The sequence below is a fragment of the Rhinopithecus roxellana genome, chromosome 12, assembly GCF_007565055.1.
Source record: "Rhinopithecus roxellana isolate Shanxi Qingling chromosome 12, ASM756505v1, whole genome shotgun sequence".
NCBI classification, from domain to species: Eukaryota; Metazoa; Chordata; class Mammalia; order Primates; family Cercopithecidae; genus Rhinopithecus; species Rhinopithecus roxellana.
Window position 1 is genome coordinate 26,943,062 of NC_044560.1, and position 12,480 is coordinate 26,955,541.

At 50.2% G+C, this 12,480-nt stretch overlaps 1 protein-coding gene and 1 pseudogene across 3 annotated transcripts in view; one reads left to right on the top strand and one right to left on the bottom strand.

Annotated features, from left to right (window-relative positions):
- Nucleotides 1-12,480, top strand: part of TMEM51 (transmembrane protein 51) — a 68,693-nt gene that overhangs the window by 29,869 nt on the left and 26,344 nt on the right. The window lies entirely within an intron of this gene.
- Nucleotides 7,865-8,368, bottom strand: LOC104667586 (annotated as a pseudogene).

Below are 12,480 nucleotides of genomic sequence, written 5' to 3' on the forward strand. Positions count from 1 at the left end.
AGGATGCTTCTAGAAACTCATTTTGGCTGCTGCGTAAAGACTTGTTGGGGCCAGGGCAACCGCGGAGAGACCAGGTTGGAAACTGATATCGTTGTCCAGGTGACAGTGGCTTAGACAAAGGTGGTAGTGATGGCAGAAGCAGGAAGTAGGTGGATTCGAGACGTCTGGACAGGTAAAATCAACCACACTTGCTGAGGTGTTAAATAAAGCCATCTGTCATAAGATATGTGCTTATCTTAATTTTTTAAAACTCAATAGTATAGAGTAGTAGCTCTCAAGCAGGGGTGATCTTGCCCTCCCATGGGACATGTGGCAATGTCTGGAGACATTTTTGGTTGCCCCAGCTGGGAAGATGCTACTGGTATCTAGTAGGTAGAGACCAGAGATGCCGTTACACTACCTACATTGCACAGCACAGCACCCCCAACAAAGAATTACCTGCCAGCATGTCAGTGGAGCCAGGGTAAAGAAACCTTGGGTAGAAGTACATGAAGGCGGCCTCGCGCGGTGGCTCACGCCTATAATTCCAGCACTTTGGGAATCCGAGGCGGGTGGATCACAAGGTCAGGAGATCGATACCATCCTGACGAACACGGTGAAACCCCGTCTCTACTAAAAATACAAAAACATTAGCCAGGCTTGGTGGCGGGTGCCTGTAGTCCCAGCTGTTCGGGAGGCTGAGGCAGGAGAATGGCGTGAACCCGGGAGGTGGAGGTTGCAGTGAGCCGAGATTGCACCACTGCACTCCAGCCTGGGCGACCGAGCGAGACTCCGTCTCAAAAAAAAAAAAAAAAAAAAGAAGTATATGAAGGCAGAAATGTCCTGCCTGCCCCACCCCCATCTGACCCCCACAGCCCAAAGATAACTACTGTTCCCAGTGTGCGTGATGGTCCAGACTTTGTTCTGTGCATATACGCAGATTTCCTGTAAGCCTCCTCACCAGTGAAGTAATGCTTGGGAAATGCTCAAAACTTAGGAGCCCTGAGCCCACCATAGGAAAAGACATCTGTTCATTTTGTCAAATCCGGTCTATTCCTACCCCATACGGAAGGTTACTGCCACATTGCCCAGAACTGTATTCATTCTATCAGTTGTGATATTGTTTCTTTTCTCCAAAGAACCCTCCAAAACTTGCTCTCCTTGTGACCTAGGCAGCCCTTCTCTAACTGGGACTAACTCATGAAACCTGAGAATTTCAGTGCAGGAAGAAATGTTGGGATAATATAGTCCTACCCAAGTTCGTACTGTACAGGTGGGGAAACTGAGGCCCAAGACTGCTTGGAAGCGGGGAAATCCCCTTATAATAAGTAGTCTCTTCTTCATTTACTGGGATATTAATTTCAGGTTTTCAGTGTAATGCACAGTTATGGCTTATGTTTCTGATTTTTTTTTTTTCTTGGTCATGTCTATAGGTGAGGTTGGTTACAATGGCTGACAAAAGGAACATTCTTTTTTTTTTTTTTTTTTTTTTGAGGCGGAGTCTCGCTCTGTCGCCCGGACTGGAGTGCAGTGGCCGGATCTCAGCTCACTGCAAGCTCCGCCTCCCAGGTTTACGCCATTCTCCTGCCTCAGCCTCCCGAGTAGCTGGGACTACAGGTGCCCGCCACCTCGCCCGGCTAGTTTTTGTATTTTTAGTAGAGACGGGGTTTCACCGTGTTAGCCAGGATGGTCTCGATCTCCTGACCTCGTGATCCGCCCGTCTCGGCCTCAAAAGGAACATTCTTAACTTTGTACTTCCTAAGTGCTGTGACAGGTGGTCTCCAAAAGATGCGAGGAATTTTGCCAGTCTGCAAACTTGAACTCTGTAGTCTGGGAAGACCAGTTGAATCTCTTTTCACTGGCTGAACTGAGCGTCATTTTCACGTACCCATCCGTGGGTACCACAGCTGTGCAGAAGTCAGCTTTGAGTTCAAGCTTACACGTGGAATGCTGCAGCCTGTGGCCATCCTCCCGTTATCCATGCTGTCATCCCTTTAAAGGCCCCCAGAGATCTCCAAGTGGAAAGAACCATGTCTACCCCATTAGAACCCCAAGCCAGGACTCTGCAGGTCAGGGAGGCTGACTCCATGGCAGCAATGAGGGCCCCAATAGCTGGAATCCAGTCCCGCCGTCCAGTGCCCTGAGCCCAAGGAAGGGACACTGCCTCCTTGTCCCACTCAGCCAGTAGAGGGAGGCGGGAGTCTCTTGAGAGGCTTAGGAAGGCACCCTGGGAAGCCTCCCTACTTATTTTCCCAGACCCCCCAGGTTGGGGGTAAAGGGCGTGAGGCAGTCTGGTCTTTGATTCTTTGGCACTGGGGAGCCATTGACTGTTCTTAAACAGGGAGTAATCAAATAGAAAATGGCTATTCCAGGAGGATCAAAATGGCAGCAGTGTGCTGGGTGAATTGGATGGACAGGAAAGACGGGGAAGGAAGCTCGGTAGGTACGGTGAGGAATGAGAGTCTACCCCAGAATGGCAGCAGTGTAAACAGAAAAGGGGGAAGAGATGGGCATTTGTGACTAATGGATGTTTGTGACTTGACTCTGATTGAGGGAGAGCCAGGGGTCATAGATGACCTTGGTTTTGACCCCAGATGAGGAAAATGGTGACTCTGCCGATGCGGGAAATGGGCAAAGTTTACTTAGCCTCTCCCAGCCTCACTTAAGACATCTGTAGAATGGGGTTGTGTACTGAGTGGTGGGGAGGATTAAATGAGATTGTGCATGGAAATTAACCCAGGCCTGAGGGGAGTGGCAGGCACTAGGACCATGAAGAGCCTTATGAGCAGGGCTGTATCCTGGGGGGGCATAGGGAGCCATGGAGGGATCTTGCCTGAGGGTGGGATGGTCACATTTGCCTTTTGGAAGGACCTCTCTGAGAGCAGTGGAGAGACGGCAGGCCAGGGGGCAGGGAGACCACCGGGGAGGCCTTTGCAGTCCGTATCCCGGTGAGGTGTGGGGTTGGTCCAGACCAAGCAGAAAGTGGGGGACCATCCTGAAGCGGGCCGGCTTCCTTGTGTGCCTCCTCCCCTTTGTGCTTGGGGAAACCACTGGGAGGAATGCGAGGTGGCTAGCATGTGTCCTGGCAACCCCACTGGAGGGGAGTTGTGTGTGACTGATGGACCATCTCTACACAAACCCTGCACTGGGCCAGCCCCTCCAGCAGCTGCAGGACAACAGAGGCTGAGCTGTTTGACGAGAGAGGCCACAGCTATCCAGTGGGAGTGTGCGGCCCCAGTCAGAGTCACCCTCCTTCCAACACAGCACCCCTATCCCCCAACCCCCGATCCACCCCTCCCCAAGTCGGATCCCCCCGCCCCCATGCCTCCTAGGGGACTGGATCTTAATTCACCCTGTTCCCACCACTCTGCCCTCATCTTTTCCTCCCCTGCACTTTCGCGGGTCCCCTGCACTTCTGCTCGCTTTTCCCTCATCTGTGCTGTCCATGCCTCTCTGTTCCTTCCTGCCCTTGGCATGTGGTCTCACTGCGGCTTCTTCTCTCTTTGCCCATCTTGGGCATGTAGGAGGCTGAGGGCAGAGGCTGGTGATGTCTGTAGGTCCTAGCACCATGTGCAGCCCGTGAGGAGGAGATGGAGCCCCAGGGACTGTCTGCCTGCTCTGTCAATCCATCTCTGCTTCCTTCCTTTTACTCCTGTATCTGTCTGCTGGACGTGGATCATAACCTTGACCATAACGTTTTCAAGGGCAGGCCTGGTTCTTCCACCCTCTATTTCCTGCTAACAGCCCAAAGGCATTCCCACCGTGGTGATTTATGACCCTCTCTATGGGGTGGCGTCTTCTAGGGCAGTGGCCTAGATGTTTTCCAACTTGCAGCCCTGGGACTCTGTCCTTCTTCCCTCACTGCTGAGGCCATAGCCCTCTCTCCGTGAGTGATCTTAGCAGCCATCCTCAAAACACCCCGGCCAAGGAAAGAGCTCTGATAAAACCCTCAGACCCTGACTATCAGCCCCCATGCCCAAGCCCCCATTTTGCAGGTGTGAGCGACCTGACTGTGCAAGCTGAGAGGATGCATGGGCACAGGTGGCATTAGCTGCTCATGCTAGTGGCACCAAGCTGACCTCAGAAAAGGGATGTGTGTGTGTGTGTGTGTGTGTTACTGTTTTAGTCACTTATTTCATTTAAAAATTTGTATTAGGTGTAAGAGTGTTTTTGGTTCATACAACAGAAACATTGCTAGGTCCAGCTGGATTTCTGGGTCCAGTGGTACCCTCTGGAGTTTCTCTCAATCTCCACCTCGGCTCGCGTTAGCTCCCTGCTGGTTCCCTCCTCAGGCAGCCTTTCCCCTTGCGATGACAAGATGGCCACCAGCAGCTCCAGGCTGCATCCCGTCCTTCCTGCAAACCCAGAGGGACAAGGAAGTCTCAGGGTTTCCCCCAAAGCAAAGAACTGAGCCTCACTGGTTCTGCCTGGGCCATAGCCGCACCCCCCCCCCCAGAACACAGAAGAACTGATTGGCTAGGCCTGACCACGCCCAGCCTTAGAACCTGCAAGGAAGAGGCCCTGCCTGGTAGGCAAGCACATGGCATGGCCACCACATCACCTGAGTGCTCAGCAAGGTAACCCTGGGCAGCCCAGCTCACCCAGCCCAGCATGGCCATACCCCGGGGCCTCCAAAAGCCCTTGTTGGGAATCACGTGTGCAACAGGCTTGGATAGCTTTACACTCCAGAAAGACAATAGCATTCTACTTGAAAGGTTGCCTGCACTGACTTCTTTTCTGATAACAAGAATCATTCCTCAGTTTACCTGTTTGGGACATTCCTATTTGGTGTTAGGCTTTTGTAAACAGAGGGCATACCTGTGGGGGACCTGGCACTGGATTATTTCCCCGAGATGCCATTGCTGTGTCCCCCAGGACCTGGGTGACTTCTACATCACTGCCTGTGACCTCAGCTCTCTTCCTGCCTCTTACAGCGGGGACGAGATCACAGCCAGGGAGTGTTGGGATGATTCCATTTACAAAGATGATGTTTGTTGAATGGATGTCTGGAGAGAGACAACAGCCAGAGGTCAGCAGCTTTGCTCTGCCCCTCCAGAGCCCACCCTCACTGCAGTACCATCCAACCATCCATGCCCAGCTCATGGGGGCACTCAGGAAATAGCAGCTGATATTTGGTCATTATATATATTTTTGGAGACAGAATCTCGCTGTGTTAACCAGGCTGGAGTACAGTGGCGTGATCTAGGTTCACTGCAACCTCCGCCTCCCAGGTCACGTGATTCTCCCACCTCAGCCTCCCGAGTAACTGGGATTACACGCACCCTTCACCACACCCAGCTAATTTTTCTATATATATATATATTTTTTTTTAGTAGAGACAGGGTTTCACCATGTTGGCCAGGCTAGTCTTGAACTCCTGACCTCAGGTGATCCACCCACCTCGGCCTCCCAAAGTGCTGGTATTACAGACATGAGCTACCATGCCCAGCCATTGTCATTACTATTGTTATTGTGCTGGTTGTTCAGCCTGGAAGTTTCTCCAGGCTCAGGAAGCAGTCTTGATCCTTGCTGGCCTTCACCCCTCTGGCTGCCTCCATTCCATGCCTAAACATGCAGAGTTACAATTCCTTAGCTCATCGTTTGGATCTAAACACCCCAGAGGGTAGAGATGGTGCTGGCGTAGCTCCTGGCCTGAGGGAACACTCACCATGGGGCTTTCAGGAGGATGATCTGGGTTTGAATCTGCACAGTGCTGGTTATGAGCCTGTGATCTCCACTCCCTTCCCTCCTCTTACAGCAGGGACGAGACAGCAGCCAGGGAGTGCTGGGATGATTCCATTTACAAAGATGACATGCAAAATGTCCAGTTCAGTGGCTGGTACCGGGGCAGGGCTCCAGGCCTGTGGGTTGAGATTCGTCTGTGGAGCCCAAAGAGGGCAGAGACTTCCTGGACATAAGGCTTCAAGCAGCCCCACGAGCCCTGGATTGCAGGGGCTGACCCAAGGTGGCAGAGAGGCCTTTCCCGCATTCAGCCTTGACCCCTGTCTTCCAAGGCACGTTACTTAAGACAGTGGCATTTGTCTTTGCTACTGACGGCCTGGGACAACCCCTCGTCCCCTTCCCTCTCTCTGTCAAAGCAAACCTCTGCTTCTGACCTTAGATAAAGGACTGCTTTGTTCATGGAACTGGTGTGTGGATGACAAACTCCTTCTTTTAGAGCAGGGCTTAGGGGTAGGTGATAGACAGGATTTTAGAGGGGTTGAGAGGATGGACTCTGGACTCACTATCTGTCTCACAGCTGTGCTCTGCTACTTATTAACGTGAGGCCTTGGGCAGGTTAAGGAACCTCTCTGGGCCCGAGTGTCTGTGACTGTAGCATGGGATTGGCAGTGGTGGCTGCTTCGTGATGACATGAGGTCATCCAGGCTCAGAGGAAGCATTTGATGCGTGTTAGCTATTCTGAGCACGATGTGAAGATGCGTGCTTTTAAAAACGGAAGGCCCTCTGATAAAATGTGTACCCCTCCCAATTTGGAACCTGACACACATTGTCTAGATCCACCTGAAGCTGCAAGAGCCCTGCTGCCAGATACTGGGGCAGGGAATCTTATCCTGGGAGACAGTCCAGGAAAAGCCAGTGAATTCCCTTTAAATTATGCAGGATTGTGCCTGTGGCCCTTGTGGTAGGTTAAATAATGCCCCCTACCCCACCCCCAAACGATCTACATCCTAATCTTAGAATCTGTGACTATTTACATTATATGGTAAAAGGTGTGATTAAGTTAAGGCTCTTGAGACAGGAACCTGATCCCGGGTTATCCAAGTGAGCATGATGTAGTGCCAAGAGTTTTTTGTTGTTGTTATTGATTTTTTTGTTTGTTTGTTTGTTTTTCTGAGACAGAGTCTCACTCTGTCACCAAGCTGGAGTGCAGTCGTGCTATCTCAGCTCACTGCGACCTCCACCTCCTGGGTTCAAGCAATTCTCCTGCCTCAGCCTCCCCAGCAGATGAGATTACAGACACATGCTACCACGTCCAGCTAATTTTTTGTATTTTTAGTAGAGATGGGGTTTTACTGTGTTAGCCAGGATGTTCGTGATCTCCTGACCTGGTGATCTGCCAGCCTCGGTCTCCCAAAGTGCTGGGATTCCAGGCGTGAGCCACCGTGCCCGGCCCCCCAAGAGTTCTTATAAGGAGGAGGCAGGCAGGCCAGAGTCAGGGAAGGAGGTGTGGTGACCAAAGCAGAAGCCGGAAGGATGTGCTTTGAAGGTGGAAGAAGGTTCCAGCAGCCAAGGGCAGGTGGCCTCTAGAAGCTGGAAGAAGGAAGGAAATGAATTTTTTCCCTGAAGCCTCCAGAAGGAACACAGTCCTTGGTCACCTTTATTGTAGACCTCTGACCTCCAGAACGACAAGAGAATACCTTTGTGTTGCTTGAAGCCACTAAGTTGGTGGCAGTTTGCTACATCAGAAGTGGCTGGGGAAGCAACATGAAATTAACACAGCCCTTCTTGGGAAGGTAGATAGCTATTTATCAGGTTTTCACCCACGTAGAGTCAGCTGAAGAACAGTCACTGGTCCGAGTCACCCCACCTGGCCCCTGGAGGCCCCTGCTGGGAAGAGCAGCCACCACTGCCATTCCTATGCTAGAGACACAGACACTCACGCCCAGAGAGGTTCCTTCATCTGCCCAAAGCCTCATGTTAATGAGTAGCAGAGCACGGCTGTGAGATGACTGCCAATTTCCCTTCCTCCTCCTCGGCCTAGATCACTCATCCTAAATGCAAATATATTTTCAGTCGTCATTGCTTCTCTGGGGAGGAATTTTTTTTTTTTTTTTTGAAGTTTGCAAATCTTTCATATTTCCAGCTGTTGAGACAATATTTTTGAGAGCTGATGTTACTCTAGCGGCAAAACCAGAGCCAGCTGTTAAGCAGCCAGAAAGCTACGGTAATTCAATAACATGACCATTTCTCTTTTAGCACGTTTTTCGTTTTTCTCTTCTAGAAGTTGTAGGCATCTATTTAGTTTGATTATCTGTCGTCTTAGTGAAGCTACATCTACAACAGTCAGGTCATCCAATGTCCCTTCAGTTGTTGCGTCTGTATTTGAAATGCCATACCTGACGTCGTCATGATGAGGATTAGAAGTGGCGGGAGCAGGCCCGCCACACGACGCGAGGAGAGAATCATTTCTGACCAGCTGTCCCTTTTGATGAACAGCGTTTTCACTCATAGACCGTGCTCTCTTTAGTCTGCCGACTGCACAGGTTTCTTCATTTTCAGGGGTTGTAGGAGATCTTTCTAAATCCAGAAAATCTAGTGGTCCTTCACTTAGCATGAGTACATAAGTGGTGTTTTTAGCACCAGGGGTTAAAGGGAGTTGATTGAATAAGGTCAAAATCTGCTGGTCTTGAAAGTGGAATATCTTCATTATTTCTTGCAACACCAACCCTCTCCAGAACCTGCATGATCACACTAGCATCTGGAACACAGCATTTGGCAGTGCTACTCTCTTTCTCTCCTTCCTTCCTTCCTTCCTTCCTTCCTTCCTTCCTTCCTTCCTTCCTTCCTTCCTTCTTTCCTTCCCTCCCTCCCTCCCTCCCTCCCTCCCTCCTTCCCTTCTTTCCTTCCCTTCCCTCCCTCCCTCCCTTCTTTCTCTTTCTCCCCCCTTCCTTCCTTCCTTCCTTCCTTCTTTCCTTCCCTCCCTCCCTCCCTCCTTCCCTTCTTTCCTTCCCTTCCCTCCCTCCCTCCCTCCCTTCTTTCTCTTTCTCCCCCTCCCTCCCTCCCTCCCTCCCTCCCTCCCTCCCTCCCTTCCTTCCTTCCTTCCTTCCTTCCTTCCTTCCTTCCTTCCTTCCTTCCACAGAATATTGCTCTGTCACCCAGGCTGGAGTACAGTGCCATGATCTACTGGCTCACTGCAACCTCTGCCTCCTGGGTTCAAGCAATTATCTGTCTCAGCCTCCCAAGTAGCTGGAATTACAGGCGCCCACCACCACACCCGGCTAATTTTTGTATTTTTAGTAGAGACGGAGTTTCCCCATCTTGGCCAGGCTGGTCTTGAACTCCTGACCTTGTGATCGACCTACCTCGGCCTCCCAAAGTGCCGGGATTACAGGCGTAAGCCACTGTGCCTGGCCAGTGGTGCTAATTTTAACTTTTCTGGGACCCTCATTCGCTGACCAATACCTTTGGTCTCTTCCATTTCGTATTGAATTCGACTGATTTCTGCCACCTCAGCAGCAGTGGGAGAAGGAAATGCTGCCCCCCTTACAAACTGTGTACCACCTACTGCTTGCTGTTTGTCACGTTTTGCTTCTGCGTTTCATACTAAATCCTTTGACTTGCTTCATTGTGCATGTGCTGGATTAAGAGCCACTTTTGTCCCCCTGGGCCCACAGGAGGGTCCCAACGAGGGCCGCCGCTCACCGGCTCCCGAGGACGTTCGGGCAGGTGCTCTCAGAGGTTGTTAGCCGAGCACGGAGGCGCCAAGGCATAGCACCAGCATAGCAGCCCGCAGAGGGCCCCTCTGGGGAGGAATCTGAGGAGCCCACAGAACAGCCTGCCCTGTCACTTTGGGGGTTTCTAAATTAGAGCCATTCCAGGTGGCCCATGGAGGTACCTCCCTTAGTCCCCAATTGCACCTGCTGCCGACCCTAGGCCTCCCTCTCCAGGCTGCCACTGCCTGTCTTTGTGGGGAAACTGGCTGCGGTTCCTGCAGTGGGATGGATGTGGGCCCTTCTGTCTTGGGATAAACCTCTCAGCAGCTGCTTGAGATCACAGGCTGGCACCTAACTTGGAGTTATCATTCACACTCCCAGAACGGCAACAGCCCGTGGCACTGTTTTCTGGCCTCCCCAGGCTTCCCACAGCAAATGACAACAACAGCTTGTTGTGTGCCTGTCCTTTGCCGGACCTGGACTCTCAGAAGTGGCTGGGGAAGTAGACAGCATTTTCTTTTTCTTTTTCTTTCCTTTTTTGAGACAGAGTCTCACTCTGTCGCCCAAGCTGGAGTGCAGTGCCATGATCTCCACTTACTGCAATCTCCATCTCCTGGGTTCAAGTGATTCTCCTGCCTCAGACTCCTGAGTAACTGGGATTACAGGTGTGCACCACCACACCTGGCTAATTTTTGTTTTTTGTTTGTTTGTTTGTTTGTTTTTTAGTAGAGATGTGTGTTTGGGTTTTTTTTAGTGGTGATAGGGTTTCACCACGTTGTCCAGGCTGGTCTCGAACTCCTGACCTCAAGGGATTGTCTCGACCTCCCAAAGTGCTGGGATTACAGGCGTGAGCCACTGCGCCTGGCCACCATTTTCTTTTTAACAGATGAGGAGATGAAGTGCATTGCCAAGGGGTGTACAAAATTAAATCTATATCACACAGACTCCAAAATCCATCTATATTCCACTCTACTGCTAAGCCAACTGCTGATTTCACACAACAAATTCCACTATACCACTGTGCTGCGCTACTCCTTCATTCAACAAACATCTGTTAAGCTCTTCTGGCCTGTGCCAGGCTTGTTCTTGGACAGAGAGAGCAGTGAACGAAAATGACAAAAATTCACACCCTTGAAAGCTTACCTCCTGCAGCCACACTTTCCAACAGAAATAGAATTCAAGGCCCATATATAATTTTAAATGTCCTGGTAACCACACCTTTTTTAAAAAGGACGAAGAAACAGGCAAAATTAATTTTAATAATATATTTAGCTCGACATGTTCAAAATATGTCATTTCAACATGTAATTAATATAAAAATGTTAGTGAGGTGTTCTTCCTATCCTCCTAAACCTCAGAAACTTGATGAAAGCTAGTTCCCACAGCAAGCCACGTGTGATTGTCACCAGGCCACCTGGTGGAGCTCAGCCCCCCATTCTGTCCACCAGTCCGTTCCTGCCACATGCCCCTTGGAACTGCACTGGCCACAGCAGTGGACTCCGTGGCTCCCTGTTGCTGTGGAATTGGGGAACCAGCATTTCTCTGTGGATTTGGAGAGGTGCTGGGCCTCAGCGCAGAGGGCTAGGTTAATGCAATTCTCAGTTTGTACCTTGTCTTTGTTCCTATCTTTTCGTTGTTATTCTTTTATTCCTCTTTTCTCCCCTCTCCCATTCCATCCAGGGCACCCATCCTAACATGTTCCACGTGCCTGTTGTTGGCTGTGGTCTTGCACATTGTATCTTTCTCATTTCCCTGGATCATATTGGGTTCTGTCCCATTCTGATTGGCTATCCCCTACTTCACTTTTTTCAGCCAGCAATTTTATTTTCCCGACCATAAATTCAAGAGCTCACCTGCAGCAACACCATCAAATGGAAAGAATTCAAGACCCATATATGATTTTACTTTTTCTTTTTCTTTTCTTTTCTTTTTTTTTTTTTGAGACAGGGTCTTGCTGTGTATCACCCAGGCTGGAGTGCAGTCACGCAATCTCATCTCACTGCAACCTCCGCTGCCCAGGCTCAAGCAATCCTCCCACTTCAGCCTCCCAAGTAGCTGGGACTACAGGCACTCACCACCATGCCCAGTTAGTTTTTTGTGTGTGTATTTTTTGTAGAGATGGGGTTTCGTCATGTTGCCCAGGCTGGTCTTGAATTCCTGAGCTTAAGCAATCTGCTGACCTTAGCCTCCCAAAGTGCTGGGATTACAAGCGTGAGCCACCGCACCAGCCTGCCCCATATATAATTTTAAATTTCCTGGTAACCATATCTTTTTATAAAATGACAAAGAAACAGGAAAATTAATTTTAATAATATACTCTACTTGATATATCCAAAATATGTCATCTCGACATGTAATTAATATAAAAATGTTAGTGAGATTTTTTTTGTCCTGATAAGCCTTGGCAATCTGGTGTGTGTTTTACACTTTAATAGCACATCCCAATGCAGACTGACCACATCTAGAGTCCCACAGAGTTTATTGTTTGTCCCCAAAGTTTGTTCCCATGAGTCCCCCACCCTCGTTCATCTTCTCTAGGCTACCTCAAAGGAACCGGTTTTGCCCTCATTCTCTAGGATGTTCTAGCTCCTTCTCTGAGTCCCTTGATGAGTCTCTTGACTCATTGATTCTTCCTTGAGTTCTGAGATTACTACCTGCTGGGGCTTGCCATATCACATGTCACTTTGTCCTCACATGGCCCCCATTCTGAGACTCAAGGAAGAGCTGGCCCAAGGTTGCACACCTAGTGGGTACTGAGCCTGATTCCAGACTCCAGCAGCCTGAGCACAGAGCCCAGCTCCTAACGGCATCTGCTGCCCAACTGACTGCCCTCGGCCTTGACCCAGCAGGATTCCCAGGAGACGTGGCTTGTGGGAAAGAAGCCCAAGCAGTCCTGGCTGAGCTACTTTTTCTGAGATGTGCTGAGAGTATCAATTATGTGTGGGTCCTCAGAGGCCTGCAACTTAGTGGCTTACTCAAGGCAAAAAGTTCCCTCCCCCTCACTTAAAAAATGGAGGCAGTCCTCAGCCCTGAGTTTTCATTCCGGTGACTTTGCTGTGTGTGCATCTCACTCACTGCATCTGACAACTGCACGGCACTGCATGGT